The following is a 21689-nucleotide window of genomic DNA, read 5'->3' as shown; positions in this document are numbered from 1 at the left end:
TTGTCTAGTCTTGTCTAGTCTTGTCTAGTCTTGTCTAGTCTTGTCTAGTCTTGTCTAGTCTTGTCTAGTCTTGTCTAGTCTTGTCTAGTCTTGTCTAGTCTAGTCTTGTCTAGTCTAGCATAGTATATCCTATAGTTAGTCAGTAAACTAGTTTATAGTAAAGTGTATAGTCTAGTAAATAGTCTTATAGTCAAGGCTGTAGTCTAGTCTGTATTCGTATTTATAGTCGAGTGTAAAATCTAGTTATTAGTCTATGCTACAGTCTAGTCTATAGTTAAGTCTATGATCTAGTTCATAGTCGTGTATATAGTCTAATCTATAGTACAGTGCTTGTTCTGTAGACATTTTTAAAAAGTTCATTAATTCCAAGATAATTTAATTTAGAAAGATGTTCAAGAAAATGTTTTAGATAAATTTATGAGTTTTCTTTTTTAGTGTAACCAACGAAATTTCCCTTTACGTCGACCTTGATTTTTGCAAGTATTTCAACTTGTTCTTTTTTAAACTTTTTAGTTTTGAAATCCTCTTTGGCTTAAAGTTCCTTCTAACAAAAAGGAAATAAATTCAAAATGGTCAAATATACACAGAATATGAAAATAAAACGCGGGCCAAGATAAATAAAAAGAATTGGACTGAACTTCATAATCATCAACCAAGTAGTGGCAGTCATTACAACTCTGCCAAAAGAAACTAGAAGTGTTTTCAAAGAAGAATAGAAACGAAAAAGAAAAATGTATAAAAAAATATATTAGCAGCTGAAAAGTTCGATTTAATTTTGTATTTTTTTTGTATAAATTCATTTATAGTGAGGGGAAGAATTGGTTTTATGTCATTGTATGAATGGATGCTTTAGACGATTTGTCTGACTCTGTGTCTAATGCAAATATCCACATATAAGGTATACATACATACACGTATATGTAACAGTTGGATTTTTGTGTATATGTTTCCTATTTTTTTTACTATTTCTATGAATTTATTTTTATTTTCCATTTTTATATAAATTTTTCTAATTTGATACGGGATGTGTTTTTTTTGTAGACAATCACCCAGACAGTCGACTGCACGACTAAATTGCACATATTCATATATGTATGCATGTTCACATAAATTTATATGTATGTTTAAAAAGGACATACATATATATTCGAAAATACGGAATATATAAACTAGGGATGCGAGAAACTACTGGTACCAACCATTTTAGAGAAGTAGTACTTTTTCAGGATTTTCTGAATGATAGATGATGCCTTTGATAGTCTTGTTGGTTGTGTTCCAGTCTAGCATACAACTTTTGTCTGTCGTTTTCTGTGTCATCGATTAAGAGTCTGATCTATTACTTAAGCTTAACAACAATCTTAATGAAATACTGCCACCAACTTCGTTCATTGGAGCCAGTCATTGGAGAGGTCCATTGGAAATATACATACGTGGTGGTAGTGATTGGATAATGTTAGTTAAAAGACTGATGCACTATATTATAGACTAAACTATATACTAGACTATAGACTAAACTATAGATTAGACTATATATTAGACTATATACTAGACTCTAGACCAGACTACATACTAGACTATAGACTAGACTATAGACTAGACTATAGACTAGACTATAGACTAGACTATAGACTAGACTATAGACTAGACTATAGACTAGACTATAGACTAGACTATAGACTAGACTATAGACTAGACTATAGACTAGACTATAGACTAGACTATAGACTAGACTATAGACTAAACTATAGTCTATCAAGATCAAAGAGTACCGAAAATTTCGATATCAAAAAGTACAGAATTTTACATGCCTGGTACCAACAATAAAATAGTACTAAAAATGTATTCCCTTTTCTACTCTATTCTCTATATATGTTTGTATGTAACAGTGCATTGTGCATATAGTATGCAGTTAGTAGTCTTTTAGTCTGTCAGGTGAAAGTTCATTTGGATTCAATACATACATATATATTTTTTTCTATAACACCCAATCTCTACATCCATCTTTTTGTTTTTTCTCTCTTTCTAACACTCACTTGATTTAGTCAAATGCATTTAGTATTTAAACAAAAAAATATATAGTAATAGAATAAAATATATTTCTACTACTATTACTTTTTTTATCCGGGCGTTTTTCTATTCATATGCACTAGATTTAGAAAAAAAAGAAACAACAACTAAAATGGCTGAAAAAATGTAAATATTTATAAAAATTGCATGTCGTGATGGTGGTGCTGATGATTTTGTGTGTTAGTAGTGGTTGTTAGAATTTAGAATAATTTTATTTAGGTTTATGACTAAATTGACCTTGAAAAATTATGTTAGAAAATTTAGACAAAAAAAATTGGTTTTTTTCTTTGCAGGAAATAGAAAAAAAACATTGATACGAACATATATTTTATTGAAATTTATACATGGCAGACTTTAGCCATTAAGTCATGTTGTTGAATAAATATTATTTATGTGTTTAGTTTTATATTCGGTATTTAGTTTTAAATGCTGAGTGACAATGATGATGGTGGTAAAATTGTGAACTATTTTTTAGAAAAATATTTTACTTTTGTAAATTTTATTACAAAATATAATTTTTTTTATATTTATGTTTTAAATTAGAAAATTCTGGCTTATTGATCGGCTATTAGATTTTTATAGCAAATTATTCAAATAAAGAATTTTTTATTTTTCTTAAATTCAAATAAATTTTAATATTTAATCAGTATAAAAATACCACTCTTGCCACTTGAGAGTGCTTTAAGCGGAAACCTCCTCTTTCCCAACCTGCATAGTCATATCACATACATACATATATAAATATTAACATTCATACATACATTTGAATATATAATTGGTGCAGAAATGATGTTGTCCTTTTTAATATTTATTTAATTTAAACAGCCAGTATGTATTAGTTAGTGTTGATTTGAATTTAATAAAAAACATACATACATTCTGATTAACTCAAACTATATTTGTTTAAACATTCATACTTTATTTTTATGGCAAATTTTAAAACTCAAACACATTTTGAAATAAACATTTGCATAAAAAACTGAAATCAATTCTCACACATTCATAGTAACAGTTACTGGTTTATTAGAATAATCATTTGAATGGTTGTGCGTATGTATGAGTTCAAATAAAATAATATGAAAATAATTACATAAAAGCCTATATACATATATAATTATATACGGACAAACATACTTACATATGTATGTTCATACACTTATGTGTATCTTTGTAAATGGGTACAAAACATAACAACTTGATATGGTATGATTATAAAAAAAATTAACCCAAAAAATTTTAATGAGTTCAGTATGATAGGACTACTTTAACTAACTAACTAACTAACTAACTAACTAACTAACTAACTAACTAACTAACTAACTAACTAACTAACTAACTAACTAACTACCTAAATAACTAACTAACTAACTAACTAACTAACTAACTAACTAACTAACTAACTAACTAACTAACTAACTAACTAACTAACTAGCTAAATAACTAACTAACTAAATAACTAACTAACTAACTACCTCACTAACTAAGAACAACAAATTTTATTCCGGACTACATACAATTTTTACTGATAAATATACAAAAATCATTTGAAATCTCAAGTGATTTTCGGATGTGGACCTTACATTGGAGCATTGACCAATTTTGGATCGGTACAGCTCTAAATCGGTAGAATGGTAATATGTACAAAATTTTATGTTGATACCGATTTAAAAGAGTTATTCACTATAAATTCATTTCCGGAAATTTGTATGGGGGCTACGAAAAAGTTTGGAACGATTGTTACAATTTTAAACATAATTATCTCTGTATGGAAAAAAATTATGTGTGACAAAATATATCGAATAATTCTGCAAAAAACTACTCAAGTCTTAGGAAAACTTAATAATTTCCGAAGTAGCATGAAATTTACCCATAACTTTTTGGGTTGTAAACCGATTTTGCTGATTTTCAATACCAAACTTCGTTGGCAAACAATGAATATTTTCAGTGAATTGATTGAAATAATTTGTTTAGTTTTAATGTGAGCATCTTTTAACCAGACAGACGAACGTAGCTAAGTAGACTCTGAAATTCATAAGGACCTAGGATATATATACCTTAGATAAATATTTCCTGGTGTTACACACGTAATGACAAATTTATATATATCATCTATTATTAAGGAAAACTTACAGTTTGAATACTTTTTCCTGGAAACTGTCCATTTTTGGAAAATATGAGAAAACTAAATTAAATATTTTTTTTCCTTTTTATAATGTAAATAGACTTATATTTTTGTAAAAGAATCATATATTTGCGTATATGTACGAAAAAAAATTCGTAGTTCGAAACAACAAAGCATTCTTGCAATATATGAAAATTTTCGTATATACAATTATTATTTTAAGTGGATTATTTTCTCTGTATTTGTTTCATCAGCCACAATAAAAATATCATTTCGCAAAAATGTTTCGTTATTAAAAAGTATTCTTCAAATCACGTTATGGGCCTCTTCATGCCTCTAAAGAACTAACACCAACATCAGACTTCCTAGACGTAATGAAAAAGAATGGCCCATGTCCTCATTAAATTTGGGAAAAGGGTATATTTTAAAATAACAGTTAGTTTTGTTGAGTTCCATTGCAATACAAATGGTTACAAGTCAATTTTAAACGTTTAAGACATTTTTTTGAAGGGGGTTTGTATGGGAGCTAGGGTCAAAAAGGGCAGATAATTAGGAAAACTTGCAGTGTCATTTATACTTATACAAAACTTATGTGTGCCAATTTTTAGAGAGATAATAGTATATTTGATGTAATAACGGAATAAAAATCCCAAATCGGGAGGTACGGTTGTATGGCGGCTAGTTGAAATAATGGACCGATTTCAACCATTTTTAATATGCTTCGTCCCTATGCCAAAAGACATGCATGGTCCAAATTTCATCAAATTATCACGAAAATTGCGGCTTGCACATTGAGCACAAAGATTACATGGACAGCCAGCCAGACAGACGGACATATCTTAATCGACTCAAAAAATAATTCTTAATCGATCGGTATACTTTAAGGTGGGTATAGGACCAATACTTTTGTGTATTACAAACATCAGCACAAACGTATAATACCCTCCCCACTATAGTGGTGTAGGGTATAATAAACACAACAACAGTGCCTTAACATCAATTAAGGTTTCGTTGGAAGTAGCATGAAATTTACCCATAACTTTTTGGGTTGTAAACCGATTTTGCTGATTTTCAATACCAAACTTCGTTGGCAAACAATGAATATTTTCAGTGAATTGATTGAAATAATTTGTTTAGTTTTAATGTGAGCATCTTTTAACCAGACAGACGAACGTAGCTAAGTAGACTCTGAAATTCATAAGGACCTAGGATATATATACCTTAGATAAATATTTCCTGGTGTTACACACGTAATGACAAATTTATATATATCATCTATTATTAAGGAAAACTTACAGTTTGAATACTTTTTCCTGGAAACTGTCCATTTTTGGAAAATATGAGAAAACTAAATTAAATATTTTTTTTCCTTTTTATAATGTAAATAGACTTATATTTTTGTAAAAGAATCATATATTTGCGTATATGTACGAAAAAAAATTCGTAGTTCGAAACAACAAAGCATTCTTGCAATATATGAAAATTTTCGTATATACAATTATTATTTTAAGTGGATTATTTTCTCTGTATTTGTTTCATCAGCCACAATAAAAATATCATTTCGCAAAAATGTTTCGTTATTAAAAAGTATTCTTCAAATCACGTTATGGGCCTCTTCATGCCTCTAAAGAACTAACACCAACATCAGACTTCCTAGACGTAATGAAAAAGAATGGCCCATGTCCTCATTAAATTTGGGAAAAGGGTATATTTTAAAATAACAGTTAGTTTTGTTGAGTTCCATTGCAATACAAATGGTTACAAGTCAATTTTAAACGTTTAAGACATTTTTTTGAAGGGGGTTTGTATGGGAGCTAGGGTCAAAAAGGGCAGATAATTAGGAAAACTTGCAGTGTCATTTATACTTATACAAAACTTATGTGTGCCAATTTTTAGAGAGAGATAATAGTATATTTGATGTAATAACGGAATAAAAATCCCAAATCGGGAGGTACGGTTGTATGGCGGCTAGTTGAAATAATGGACCGATTTCAACCATTTTTAATATGCTTCGTCCCTATGCCAAAAGACATGCATGGTCCAAATTTCATCAAATTATCACGAAAATTGCGGCTTGCACATTGAGCACAAAGATTACATGGACAGCCAGCCAGACAGACGGACATATCTTAATCGACTCAAAAAATAATTCTTAATCGATCGGTATACTTTAAGGTGGGTATAGGACCAATACTTTTGTGTATTACAAACATCAGCACAAACGTATAATACCCTCCCCACTATAGTGGTGTAGGGTATAATAAACACAACAACAGTGCCTTAACATCAATTAAGGTTTCGTTGGCTAACCTATTACTGAAACCATAAAAGACAAAATTCTTAATATAATGCAAATCGTAAGAGTTTTTTAAAGATGTAATATAGACTGCGATAAAAGCCAGTTAACATTATGTTTTTGCCATTCCTTTTATAATACATTGAAATATTTGTCTCAACCCATAAAAGTATATATATATATATATATATATATATATATATATATATAAATATATATATATATATATATATATATATATATATATATATATATATAATATAATATATATATATATATATATATATATATATATATATATATATATATATATATATATATATATATATATATATATATATATATATATATATATAATATATATATATATATATATATTATATATGTCGGATTCTTATTAGATTAAAAGAGTAATGATTTTAAATCTTTAAAAAACTGCCTTAAAACATAGTAATAGGAAAGTTTATTAAAACTAAAATATTTGTCGAGAATCATTAAAAGAATTTTTTCATTCTACTATTACCCTGATGTTTATATTACAATTTATATACGATATTATAAATACAAATAACTGACTAAATTGTGGTTACAAATAACAAAAGGATTGATCATTGATGGACCTATATTATCCACATTACGAATTTGGTATATAAGTTGAGGTTATAATATTAGAATATAAAATATACTTGTGAAATTGTATGTTTTATTTTATTAAATATTTAATTTATTTCATTAATTTTAAATTTTAATTTAATTACCGATGATAATTGTTTAGGGAATTGCTTTAATTGAGAATGCTTCAAAGAAACCAAAGTACTTTTATATTTCTGTCGGACTTACAAATGACAAGCTAGAGTTTTTTTTTTAATTGGACCAACACTCAGGGGATGGCCCCTACTTATCCGCAGCATTGTGTTGGAACTAGGAAAATAAGTTTTGGGAGGGAGAATAGAGGGAGTAGTGTTTGTGGACATTTGATTTAAATCTTCCTATTTCAAAAGTGGAAGGAATACTTCTGCAGGAAGTTTATTCCACATACGAACAGTGCGGCTGAAGAACACTAGCCAATCTACCACAAATGGGTGTGTTTTTGAAGAACGTTGACAAGAATATACGGGTATCAGGAACAAGTTCCCTAATTTCAAAACAACACATTCCCTTGTAGTATCGAAATAACAGTGAAATAAACCCCACCCCAAAATTAACTTAGAAGCTCCGGCCCATATATGAGTGTTGTATTGCATTTTTGGTCGGATATAAGTGGTGTAAATAGTAAGGAGATCAGATGGAGTGAAGTATGCTAACACCGTTTCAAAAAACCGAGATACTTGAAGGTTTCTTTCGACACTTGAAAAATGTGTCTAGTCTAGCGGACATCGCACTGAATTTTCATGTTCAGAACAGCAAGAGTTTCCGATTCCTTTATTAAAAAAACAACATTGAGTCTTTCGGGCGTTAAAATCAACTCTGTTAACACAACTCCATTTAGAGATTTTTTCAAGTCGTGATTAAGCGTTTCATTCATATTGCACCTCATTGTCCCAAACTCTACAGGGCTTGACCAAAATTTGAATTAATAAGAATGGCAGATACTGCTGTCATCCGCAAAAGAATACATAGAGTTAGAAGTTTAACATAGAAAGTCATTTATGAAGATAATAAATAGGGTAGGGGAAAGAATTAATCTTCAACTCGTTTGATGAGATCCCATCTATAACTACTTTTATAGTGCGATCTGAGAGAAAGCTCGAAATAAATCGAGAGAAGTTTTAACCGATACCAAATGCAATTCGTTATGATACAAGTGCACAATGCCACACTCTATTAAACGCCTTTGAGCCACCAATGGTGAATGGAATGACACCATTTCTCCGAAAGGAAGGCTAGAAGCTCTCCCGTAGAGCGACCACTACGAAAGCCATACTGGCGGTCGTTAAGTAAATTGTTGGTCTCTAAATACTTGACAAGATGGAAATTGACTATGCTATAGTATGTGCTGAACAAATTGCTATTAAGCGGTTATTTTCAGGATTATTAGCCTCTCCCTTTTTTAGGAATTTGCGTTACATTAGCAATCTTCCAGTATGCAGGAAATTTGCCGGAGCTAGCATCGAAGAGCATTGCTTCAAGACCAGTGCCGGTATGCCATCTGGTCCAGGAAATTTGTTTAGAATGAGATCTGTTAAAACTTTTTTAACGGCACGCGCTCAAAAGTATATATTTGGCATAGTTACTTATGTCCTTTCGAGCTCGGGCAGTGATTGATCGCTAACCGGTAAGCAAGAATTGTTTGCTAATAACTCAGCTAAATAGTTAGCTTTATCAACCGGGTCATTGAATGTTAGGTCGTCCTTGAAAAGCTTCAGAATTGAAGAACTAGCATTATCCTTTACACTTTTAACGAACGACTATAGGGTTTTGCTGCCCCTAGGAGCATCAAGAACCTTACCGCAAAGACGCTGGTCGTGTAGAGCTTTTTGGCTTCTTAGCAATCCGGCACAATTTTTATTTATTTATTTGTCAATGTGCGCGGCTATTGCAAATTTTGAATCAATTGTTATGATTTTCAACACATTTGATCCTTGGCAAAAAAAAAATAGTGTGTTACAAAATTCATCGAATTATCTTTTGTAGTTTCTGAGTAAATAGCTTAAGAATTATGAAAAAAAAGTAATTTTTTCGAGGTAGTCTGAAATTTTTACTCATAATTTTTTACGTAGTAAACCAATTTTGCTGATTTTCAACACCAAACTGCTTAGAACAAAGAATACTTTCAGTGAATTTGACAAATTTCCATTGCTTACTTTTATCATGAGCGTGCTTGAGGCAGACAGACAGACAGACGAACATAGCTAAATCGATTCTGAATTTCACAAGGACCTAGAATATATATATAATTTGTTAGTCATTTCGTGTACACACGAAATGACAAACTTATGTATACCGTCTATCACCACTGATGGTGGCGGAGGGTATAAAAAAAGTACTAGTATATGTTTAGTGCTGAATAAAAAAGAACAGCGTCCATATTGGCCCACAGTGCGGTATGTAGAAATATTTAGATGTGTTATTATGTCCCTATTCCAACAAAAAAAAATTTTTTGAGGGCACATATCATAACAATAAAAGTTTTCCATACTAAAATTTAAATTTTTATGTGTAGATGATCGGACTAAGTAGTCTGTGGATTAGCTAGGGTTGGTTGACCATTAAATTATTTGGGTAAAAAAGATCTTACAATGATCTTATTTTCAGAATATTCGGTTTATTTTAAGCTCAAATGTTTACTTGATTTGAGATAGAAATAAGATGGATTTAGATTTGAGCTTTTGATTCTAGTTCCGTTATTAATTAGTTCACCTTCTGATCCGATGTGTCAGTCAAGTTGTGGTCACACAAATAGACATTATTATAAAATATTTAACATTATCAGTAGTTTTGGCGGTTAAAGGGCGTGACTTTACATTAATTCGATGTATAACAAGTACGTGTGTATTTGTTAAAAAATAAAAATGTCAAAAACAGAAAAAATATTTTAATCAACAGGTTTGAGTTGTTAACAAAATGTTTTTTTCTCTTGCTAAACTAATAACCACAAACAAACAGGGGGCGTGGTTTTTAATTTAAAATAATAATTTATTTGTTTGTTAAAAAATAAAACTAAATTATAATAAAACTGCAAATGTCAAATAGTAAAATAATGATTTAATCAAATGGCAGGAGTTATTAACGAATTTTCACCAATTTGTCGGGGAATTGAGAAAAGCATTTGAGGGTTAACATACTAGTTATGAGTGCAGATACATACATAGATACTCATACCCCGGCACTGGTCTATATAAGTAAATATATGTACGTATGTGTGTGTGTCTGTGTGTGTGTGATATATGTTTAATAAAAATAGCAGTACGAGTTATATACAAAATTTATAAAATGCTAAAATACAACTACAATAAAGACAATGATAATTAATGACATTCTATGCATAAAATAGATTAATTTAATCACAAAAGTACATATGCACCACAGTTTTTATTTAGTTTGGGGGTTTTATATTGCTGCTGTTGTTGTTGTTGTTGTTGCTTTTAATGTAAGTAAATAATAAAAATACATTAAAATTAAATCGTTTTTTTTTGTTTCTTGTTGCAGCTTTTGTTGTACATAGGTATTTGTTTATGGTTTTGTTGTTTTGTAGCAAATACTATATAGAATTTTTTATGTGGCAAAAAAACAACAAAAAACTAAAAAAGGAATCAAACAGGATTATATATACTTGGTGGTTTTTTGTTGGTTGTTGTTGTTGGTTTGCAAATTTTATTAAATTTATTTTAATTTTTAACTTTTTTATTATAAACTTTTAATGATTTTTTAATAAAAATGATTAATAACTAGCCGAAGGCAAAAAAAAAATGTTGTTGGTTAGGCCCACTGTTTGCAGGATGCTACAGTTGGTGTGGTTGTAAATAACGATTTGTTGGAAAAAGGATTTTAACTAATTAACATTTAGTGGTTTATAGAATAATTTTTTATTTAAATTTTTTTTTATTAATATTACATATTTTGTTTATTAATTAAAAAATATAATTAATTTTTTTAATAGATTTTTTTCCAATATTTTATATGTAGAAATTAATTAGTTTTTCTTTAGTTTTGATCATAAATAATTTAATATTTATGTTTATTTTTTAAGCTGTTTTTTTTTCTTGTGTAATTATTTTTAATTTCAATTTAATTAATATTTGATTTAATTAATTTTTTTTCAAAAACAAACACACTACACTTTGTATACTCCTTCTAAATTAAAAATAAAGTCCTTTATGTTGTTTTTTAACTTATTAAAGTTCTATTAAATTTTTATATTTAGTTTTTGTTTTTCTAAGTTGTTGTTAATCGCGCCCTTGTCTTTGATTTACTGATCTTTTAACTTTTATAAACTTTGCAATTGAGCAGAGTATTGTCTGTTGTCCCTACATGTATGTTGTTGACTTTTTGTTTTTGTTTTTCTGTTTTTTTCCCTGCATGTATTTATGAACGTATGTATGTATGAGTGTGTGTCATGTCATCATACCATTCACAAAATCAAAAAAATTATCTCACATTATATTGATACAGGATTGTGACAAATACACATAGAAACAGACACACTGATACAAACACATGTAATTTTATATGCATAAATAGTATCCTTATTATAAAATAAGTTATGCACACATTTACACATACACTAAACACTTAACATGGAAGAAAGTAAAGTCGAGCATACCCGCCAACATGTCTACACTACATCAGTAGTAGGTCAATTATGGAACAAAACTATGAAGAATTTAGCAATCGTAGTTACGTGGGTACAGGATATTGGTAACGCAGTGGTCTCTGATAGGTAAATTGTCAGAACTATTGACCGTAGATTCGTTTCCCATCTGAGGTAATAGCAAAACTAACTAACTTACTAACTTAATTACTAACTAACTATCTACCTATTTATCTATCTTTCTAACTTTCTATCCATCCATCTATCTATCTATCTATCTATCTATCTATCTATCTATCTATCTATCTATCTATCTATCTATCTATCTATCTATCTATCTATCTATCTATCTATCTATCTATCTATCTATCTATCTATCTATCTATCTATCTATCTATCTATCTATCTATCTATCTATCTATCTATCTATCTATCTATCTATCTATCTATCTATCTATCTATCTATCTATTTGAGTATTTGCAAAATTAAAATTAATGCAGATGGTCTTTAATAGCAGATTAGTATTCCTTTATGTCCTTATTTCTAGACGTTACATAGTCGAGCACAAACATACTTTTCACTATTAAAGTGTAGGGTATAAAAAACACTGCTTACTAATAAGCACGTATCTATTAGTAACCCTTTCTTATTCATTTTTAATTCATAATCATTTGATGTATAAGTATGAGTGTGTAAGCGTGTGTGTATCTATTTGTAGGTGTGAGTATACTTGTACATGCAAATACAAAAACAAACACATTGTTTACGTTTCAATGGTCAAGCAGATTGTTAAGGTATGCCTTGATTTAATAGAAGCGTTAGTGTGGGTATAATTTGATGAATAGATTTATATGATATGTATTTGTCCTAAATTTCACGAAATTCAAGCTATTTTCTGAAGAGTGATCTTCTTCATTCTGAAGAATGATCTTTATGAAATTTGTCAATTTTTTCAAGGCTTGTATAAAACTAAGTGAAATAATGAACCGATTTTAACCCTTTTCCATAGACTTTGTCGACAAAGAGCTTATGTGCTAAATGTCATCCAATTATCTTGAAAATTGCGACTTGTAGCCAGACGGACGTGGCCTTATTGACAAACATTCGGATGTCAACATTAACAATCAATTAAGGAAAAAGAGAAAAAGGCAAAGAATAATCACAAAATATCCTCAGAACAATATATATAAAGATGTAATTTATATTCGATAAGATTGATCGGGATAGTGAATACATATTCATGTTTTAGACGAATGTCACAATTTTTGGAAGAACTCCGTATATACAAAGCTGCAGCCTCAGTCTATGGAATATCCGATTGTTTTATCAAAATATTCAAACGTTTTAGAGTCTGTATTCGATTGACACCTAGTCCTACCTACTCTTTATGTATTTAAGTGGGTTTTCGTAGTCCGTATGCTGCTTTTGCAGTAGAATTGTCAGCGCTACTTAACGTCACCGAGTATTGTAATTCAATATTATTTAATGTTGAAAAGGGGAACAACTTATCTAAAAAACAGCAAGAATGGCGAACTTGGGTCGAACACAATTATACAGACTTTTGCTGTAGAGTGTTCTGTCGGTGCTAGTTAACGGACTCTCAAGTGAGATATCGCTTAATATTATGATTCATTATTATTAAATATGAAAAAGGGTCCAAACTCTTCTAAAAAAACTGAAAGAATTGGCAAACTTTGGCCGAACGCAAAAACCTAGCACATAGAATAAGAAATTTTGAGCATAGAACTTGATTTTTGACTTTGAGGACGTTAAAACCTGTAGATCTCTAACAAGGATCGGTTTTCCTTTCGGACTTTAAAAGGTATTTTTTGTCGTTCGGTAGGCTTTAAGATCGTTGAGGAATCCCAGACTTATGCAGCTAAGAGGAAGCTGATCTCAAGTGGACTTATGCTACCCATTTCAGAATATCAAAATTTCTCTCCACCGACACTTCTTACAAGCAAGCTTAGGATTGGATGGATTTGACTCAAATATCAAATGTTCTGCAAAAGAAACAGTTACGGTAGAATTATAGACGAAGAATCGTTACAACAATTTCTATGCGATTAATTCGTTCTCTAAGAATGCAGACGTCTTGATATACTAATTCAATATCTTGAGTATAATAATATTCATTTGATCGACCAATTTAGATGAGAATAACTTGAAATACTATGAGTTTATCAAAGTTAACGATAACATCAATTGTCACCTCTGACTTTGGGGAATATTTGTATGTATCGGAGATTTATCATGTTTTGACTTTTTAAAGGTTTATCACATCTGTTTTATTTATTCTTCATTGATGGGGAATTACTTATACTCCTCAAAAACTCATACCACCACAATCCCTAGAATTAATACAGATACCAGCACCATCAATATAACTAATACCACCTACAACAAGCTTAGAGTTATCGCCAATAAGATTGTTAATACACACATACAGTATTCATATTATATACACACATACATAAACATATAAAGTGTATCCATGCGTGTTTGGCGCTTAGGTGTATGAGAGCAAAATTATAATTCATAAATTATCTTCCAGCTTTTATGTTTTTATTAACAGGTTTAAATCTTTTCTCAATATATCAAATTACATGCATAAATATATCGTAAGTATATTTAATTTTAAATAACTTTTCTTTTCAAAAAGATGGGTGGTCAGTTGTTTAAATTTCTGTTTAAGTATATTCTTAAAAAAATACAATATTTTAGTTATTTAAGAAATGCCCGAACACATGAGTTCATACATAATGATAAGAAACAGAATGAATACACGCGTTTAAGATATTTAAAGACAAGTAGCTGGAACATCTGTTGAAAGTTGGGTCAAATGTATTGTAATGTAGGTAAGTGTTATTATTCTTAATTGGTCAAGATGTCATTAACAATTATTAACACAAGTGTTTTTCTATATTTATGGCTTCAGTGTTTCTTTAAGTATAAAAAAACTAATTGGATGCATATTAGCACGATAACTTTTGAATTATCTTAAATGCGCTAGCAGATTATAAATCCATTGAGTAATAAATTAAACCCAGCTAAATCATTCATTACCATGTAAGGGCTTAGCACAAACGCTTACAAGTAATTAAAAAAAGTATTCGCTCTTTATTAGAAGAAGCCCAAATCGACGTAACTTAGTTTTGTGCAAGTGTTAATGTTACTGGTTAGGGTCAAATGGAGATCATTAGTCTTCATTTGACCCTAGCCCCCATACAAAGTCCCCTTCAGAATTGATATAGAAAATTACGTTTTACAAATGATTTGTATTCACTAATTTCTCTAATTACTTGTAAGCAATTGTGGTAAGTAGTTGTCTGCAATGAAATTGCGTTGCGTTGAAATGCATAGATATTGACCCAAAAATCTAAACATCGAACTTTGCGCTAAAACAAAATACTTACTAACTACTTCAAAAACCACTAATAAAAAGAAGTATAGCAATATAAGTATCTTAGTAATTGGCACCTAATTGTGGGAAAAGTTTGGCGAAATTCGCCATGAGATTTAATGGAGTAATATGAAGTCGGATGTTGGGACAATGACAGGGGTTTATAATTTATAACTTTTTAGGAACTTCATTATTCTATATTATAAATAATCTTTTATTCTCTTTAGCGAATTATTAAATTGTAATTATCAAGTCCTCCAGGCTTATAATATATGAGGTTTTCGAACGCTCACACATACTGATAGGAATTTTATCCAAAATCAACAGACTTACTTTGATTAGACCGAATAAGTTTATATTAATAGATTTCGCGGATATGGATTTTTTGCGGGTGCTATGACGATGCCGATTGGTATACTTTAATGCCAACATTTTTGGATGTTACAAAAAATCAGAACAAACGCATAATACTATTCTCATTATAGTGGTGTAGGATAAAAGTATATTTTACCGGTAATTTCAATGTAGAATTGGTGATTATTATTTTAGTTTTATCATAATTCTATCATAATGCTAATCTTTTATAATGTTTTTTTTAGCTATGAACTGATTACCTGTAAGAAAGTTTATATTGAAAGGACAGTCCTCATAAAATTAGGTTTCATAATTATAGATTTCTGTTTAGAATTTCAACATTACACAGACATTTTAAATGGAATTGAAATTGTTTTAGGTTAAATTATTCTTCTTAAAATTTAGTGCATATATTTTCGTTATTAGAAAATATATGTATTATTAAGTCCTTAAAATAATTTTTTAAGGAGACATTATATTGGGCTTTTCTCATAGAGCTTAGTATATATGTATTATATAAAATTTGGTATATGACTTAAGACAATTATGGTTTGAACTAACAAAATATTAATTTTTAAAATTTTCTAAATATGACCTTATATGCGTTAATTATGAACCGATACTCATACAATTTTGTACATAGATTTTGTTTTGTATAGAACTTGTTTATGTCAAATTTCATCGCTATAATCGTATTTATACCCTGCACCTCTTTAGTGGGGAGGGTACATTGGATTTGTGCTGATGTTTGTAACATACAAAAATATTCGTCCTAGACCCACCTTAAAGTATACCAATCGCCTTAGAATCGCTTTCTGAGTCGGTTAAGCTATGTCCGTCCATCCGTCTGGCTGTCCATGTAAACCTTGTGCGCAAGGTACAGGTCGCAATTTTCAAGATAATTGGATGAAATTTGGCACGCACGTTTTATTTTACCCAAGGACTATTGAAAATGGTTGAAACCAGTCCATTATTTCACCTAGCCCCCATAGTACAAAAGCCCCCGAAAAGGGCTCTGAGTTCTTAATTATGTTAAATATACAGATATATCGATAATATACGGCACAACTAAGTTTTATATATATCTTGATTTATGACCTAGCACCAATACAAAGTCCCCTTCAGAAAATTACTTGAATGTCCCAAATTAACTTATAAACACAAATATCACGATGAAATTCAGCACAACAAAATATTATGTAAATATAAATATATTCACAAAATTTTATTTTATTTGTCCCTAGCCCCTATTTAAAGCCTCTTTCAGAAAATTATTTTTTCAGAGAGATTTTGACTATCGAGGGACCTAATTGTGTAAAAATTTATTGCTATAATGTATTTTTTTGTATGAAAATTACTTATGACGGATTTCATCACCATACTTATACTTCTAAAACAGTTATGACCGTTTAAGCAATTTTTTGGAAGTCAACTTATATGAGGGCTATCAAAAAAATGTAAACCGATATTGCCCATATCAAACATACCTTATCAATAGAGAATATTTATGCAATGTTTCAATTGTCTAGTTCCTTCCGTGTACTCTCTACCGTGATTTCAACAGGCAGATGGACGGACAGACCGACGGACATGGCTATATCGTCTTAGAATTTAATGTAAACCCAGAATATATATAATTTTGTGGGTCTATGAATCACATTTCGACGTGTTACAAACGGAATGGCAAAATCAATATACCACCACCTTTTTTGGGTGGTGGATATAAAAATTCTTTTTTAAAAATGTTATTATAATTTAATTATTGGCACTCATAATAACAGATAAATTCTAACGAGATCTTGTATATCTAGACTTTTTCCTGTGTAGTCTACACTCTACTCAATTGTCTAGCCTATATTCCAGTCTATATTTTGGACTATAGTCTGAAGTTAACAACATTAATTAAGATAAGTTTTATTGACTTTTGGTATATTTTTTAATTGAATAACGGATATTTTATCGTATAGACATTTTTGCGGTAACGACAGCTTAGCGCTAACGGTAGCCATCCTTGGTTTGTAAGGATCTGTTGTCTTTTAAGTAATTTTCAAATAAATGGGTCGATAAAAGACCAATTCGAAAATATTTTAGCAAAATTTTATATCTCTACACAGAACATAAAATCTTGTCGAAGAAAAAATTAAAATAACTTCTTGAACTAGTGAAATAAATAGTGCTATTCTCATTTTGGGATTAAAAAATGTAATTAAAGCATAAATAAAGTTCTGTGTAAAGTTCTAAGTAATTTCGTGTTGAAATCTTGTTCAGAATTAGTACTTTTGCGATAATTTCCATATCGAACAAAAGTCAATCGTTTTATAGTTCACACCTCTTTAGTGGAGAGTGTATATGAGGTTTGTGCTGATGTTTCTAAATCAAAGTAATATTGGTCCTACACTCATTATTAATAATACCAATCGGCTAAAAAAAATTATTCTGAATCGATTTAAATATAGCCGTTTGTAATCTTCTATAAAAAATTCTGCATTATTTCACTCAGCTCCCATACAATTCTTGAGCTCATAATTATATTTAATATTCTCATATCTCGACAAAGTTTTATACTTATCTAGTCAGAAAATGAGTTAAATTTAAAATGACTAATGTCACTATGAATTTCAGGATAAATACATTTTATGCGAACTTTGATCAGTCGACCAAAACTTTATGAGGATCGGTCCATATTTTCACCATCCGCGGTATAAAGTCACTTTTAGAAAACTAGTTTTTTGATCAATATATTGCGTATGTTGGGGGCAAACTATAATCTAACTGAATACTTTATATAACATCTGCAACATCTGGCTATAATATCTTACATGTTTTTGTTTAAAATTATTTATAGATTCTGACTTAAATCAATAAGATAGCTTTAAATTGTTAACAAAATACTCAAATTATGCTTTTCCATAGACAGGAGGTGGTGGTTAAAGAGCGCATAACAGGCCCGATTGAGGCATAGGAGTATTTTTTCAGATTTGATGTATATACATCCTCCATTGAAACTTCTCAGTCGATTCAGTCTGTCGTCCATATGGGCTTTGTAATCAAACTACAGATTGAAATTTTGCTGAAATCACTCCATTTTTTAACCTAGCCCCAATACAGCTGAATTCCCGAATAGATCATGTTAACCTTGTTATTAAACTGCAGGTCGCAATTTCGAAAGTGGTGAAATTTCACCCCGAGAACGAAGATCGTCGAAAATTGTTGTACCCATACAACTGAACTTATAAATAGTAAATTAATAAAACTATTAATTATAACTATGTCCAATATATTCGTATCTCGACAAAAAGTGGTACGACTAAGTCTTATACTTGCATTGATGACGCTGCTGAATTGTATAATAGTCGAGCCTTACTTGAACCTAGCCCTCATATAAAGACCCCTTCAAAAAATTAGTTAAATAAAGATTTATCTACTTAATTTTTTAGAAAATTGGAGGTATTTCACTTAAAATATATCACATTTGCTGCCCCACTGTAATGTCTTATTGTTTTTTTTTCAAATTTCTAGAAAAGTAAACGTAAGAATTATTCTTTAGTTAAGAAAAAATTAACAATAATTCTTTGGAAGTCATAAAGTACTACTTCCGCTGAAGTTTTAAAGTAATATAAGATGAAAGGAGGATCATTCGCCATAGGGCACATCCACCAACCCGAAGAATTTTTTGTGGTAACATTTTTAGTTTTTGTGATTGAAAAAATATGTTGGTTGGTTATAGACGATGTAAACAAATAGTGAACAATTATTAGCAACTTTTTCGATATTATAATTTGCTGCACGAAAATAATTAAAATAAAGCCCCGAAATGCCACATAGGGCTCATACACCAAATACAAGAAATCTTTGTAATGTAGAACAAAATGTTGAATAAATATAGAAAAAATCAGTCCAAAATTGTTTTAAATTTTTGTTACATTTAAGATTGTAATTCTGTTTTAAAACTTAATAGAGAATTTTCACAAGTTTCGGGTTTGAAATAATATTTTAGCTCCTTAAGGTAGGCAATGATTTTGTTTTTTTTTATACAACCACGAATGTTATTTATTGATTGTTTTGAAGAAAGCCAAACAGACAAAGATGTAGAAAAAAAACAACAACAAATCTTTAATAGATTACAACTATCAGCTGTTTTAGAGAAATTCCACACATATGGACTCACAACATTTATAAACAAACAGACATACATATAAACATGCATATGCGAGTCTTGTATAAGTAACAAAAGAAAAAAAATATTTACTTTAAGAAAGAGAGAGTTAAAAGAAATCGCGTAAAAACCGTTAAGAAAAACGTACGAGACATACGTTTACAAATACAAAGTCTCTCACACACGCAGACACTTAAATTCACTGACACATACACACATGTTAAAGAAATTGGCTGGGAAAAGGAAACAAACTAAGAGTTCAACAAAAAATCTATTGCACAAGGATGTGATAACAAATAAAAAATATATAATATATAAGAAAATAAAGTTTTGTTATCCTTTTCACATACATACATATACATACTTGCATATGAAGAAAATACATTTAAAAAGATAGATTTCTTTATAGAAGTAAATATGGTTTCTGTTTCTTTTCTTCTGCGTTGCAGTCAGCCAAAACACACTACTCACAAACATGTTAATATATAAGAAGGGAAACAAAATTATATATTTTATTTTTATATATGTTTTGTGTTTGTATTTTTATTTTTTCTAGATTTATTTTATTAACGACAACAATGATGACGATGATTACGAGATTTTCTTGCAAGAAACACACGCCGCACAAATAAAGATTGAAGCGCGCGTTTTTGTTATTTATTTTGTTAAAAATACAACGGCCATCGTAATACACGTGAGTAATACGGAAATTAGCGATTGTTCCGTTTCCTTTGTTATATCAAACTGCACAATATTGCAAAATTTCAAATATGCACGAATATATTTCTTCGATGGCACGAAAACAAAAGCAGAAAACTTTATTTTATTCGAAGCAACTAAAACATTTTATAATCTAGCAAATAGTTGTTAGTATGTGTTATTTTACATTTTTATTTTAACATTTGGAATTTTTTGGGAAATATTTGTTGAAATGTATGCACCAACTCCAACGTTTAAGTAATACATAGAGTATAGAGCGAACGTTAACGCGAGCAACACTTGGCAAGCAGCACGATCCGTCACCAATGTAAAAACTCAACTAAAAGCTGAATGTTGGAAAAAAATCTGAAACAATATATACTTTTTTTTTGGGGGGACCAAAAAAAGAAAACAACAAAAAAAAAGTGAAAAAGGAATGAAGAAAGGAAAAAAATGCTTAAAAAACAGCAAAAGCACAAAAAAAAAGTAGACGCAGTAACGTCATCAACAACAACATTATCATCATCATGATGATGCTGACAACGATGATGATGGGTTTTTGCTAGTTGGTTGTTGTTTGTTGTCGTAGTATTAGTGGAGTAGTACGTATTTAGAGGCAGACGCAGCAGCATCGTTTGGCGCATTGGCAGCATTAACTTGTACATATATTAGTATGATTCCGGCAGGATTCCTATTTTTATATTTAGTATAAAAGCAACAGACAACAAACAACTGAAACAAATAGTCAAAAAACAAAAAAACTCTACATACAATCATTATCAAACACAATACTAACAAAAAAATCTAACCAATATGAAAAAAATACCATAACACAGCATTATGATTATGTTATTCGTCATCATCATTGTTATAACAATGATATTGATTTACCTCGTAATAATGATAGTAAATATCATGAAGGTAGCAATACAGCATAAACTTCCTTCTTACCACTTCTTCTCCTCCTCATCCTATCTCCCTCCCAACACCCACTTCCCTTTTCTATTTCAAACAACTGCTCTCACTAATACTAACTCATTTTAAACTCCTCTTATCCTTATCCTCCATACCACATACCAAAGAGCGATTGTGTTGTTGGAGAAAAAAAAAATTGCAATAAACATCTTATTCATACCAAGTTATTTCCATTTTTTATAGTTTCCAAGTTCTTTTTTTATTATTCTTGAAAAAAATTTTTCTCTGTTTTTGTGTGGAAGAAAAAAAATCCTCCCCAAAAATTGTACGCCCTCTATAACCGGTATTCAAAACAAGCTTTTTGTCTGACAATCAACCCAACAACAGTAACAACAACTAGAAAAAAAACACGACAACAACATCTA

The 21689-nt window shown here is 29.9% G+C and overlaps 1 protein-coding gene across 5 annotated transcripts in view; it reads right to left on the bottom strand.

Annotated features, from left to right (window-relative positions):
* The window catches only part of LOC111684769 (zinc finger protein rotund), a 116499-nt gene that overhangs the window by 5177 nt on the left and 89633 nt on the right, over positions 1-21689 (bottom strand). The window contains exon 1 of one of the 5 annotated variants that reach the window (XM_046948704.1): positions 20537-20670. The exons of the other annotated variants lie outside the window; for them this stretch is intronic. The gene's annotated coding sequence lies outside the window, so the exon portion shown is untranslated. Of the gene's footprint in view, positions 1-20536; positions 20671-21689 lie in introns of those variants that run through there. 5 annotated transcript variants of the gene reach the window in all.

Source organism: Lucilia cuprina, chromosome 4 (assembly GCF_022045245.1).
Source record: "Lucilia cuprina isolate Lc7/37 chromosome 4, ASM2204524v1, whole genome shotgun sequence".
In the NCBI taxonomy this organism is placed as follows: Eukaryota; Metazoa; Arthropoda; class Insecta; order Diptera; family Calliphoridae; genus Lucilia; species Lucilia cuprina.
Note: the sequence above shows the minus strand (reverse complement) of the source record. Positions and strands in the feature narration are given on the sequence as shown.